Genomic DNA, 571 nt, shown 5'->3' with positions numbered 1-571 from the left:
AAAGGTTAAAAAAGGCGCAATGGGGGCATCTAGTGAAAAAACCTGAACAATCCTGGCCAAATCCTGACAGATCCCCCTCCTAGGAACGGCTCCTGACGTTCCTACCAGCCTTCTCAGGGTGGAGGACCCTGAACTGACGAATAAGTTCAGGGTCCAGTATATCTTTGGGAGGAACCCAAGGAGCGCTCCTCGGGACGCGTAGCCTTCCCAGTCCACGAGATACTGCCAGGACCGCTGCAACCCGGCGGAATCCAGTATCCGATGGACGGTATAAGCCGACTGGCCTCCGATTAACAACGGGGCGGGGGGGAGATCTGCCTGCGGGATAAGGGGAGAAAAAACAACAGGTTTTAATAAAGAAATGTGAAACGTGGGATTAATCTTAAGGGATCTGGGTAAGTGCAGGCGAAAAGTACGGGATTCACTCTCCTGCAACCTTAAAGGGACCGATGAATTTCTTGGAGCAGCTTGCGAGACTCCACCCGTAGCGGTAAGTTCAATAGTTGAGAGCCAATACTCTCTGGCCGGGGTTACAGGGTAGGCCCGGGACGGCGACGTTGTTGGCCTGTCG

The sequence above is a fragment of the Salvelinus sp. IW2-2015 genome, linkage group LG28 (genome assembly GCF_002910315.2).
Source record: "Salvelinus sp. IW2-2015 linkage group LG28, ASM291031v2, whole genome shotgun sequence".
NCBI classification, from domain to species: Eukaryota; Metazoa; Chordata; class Actinopteri; order Salmoniformes; family Salmonidae; genus Salvelinus; species Salvelinus sp. IW2-2015.
Note: the sequence above shows the minus strand (reverse complement) of the source record.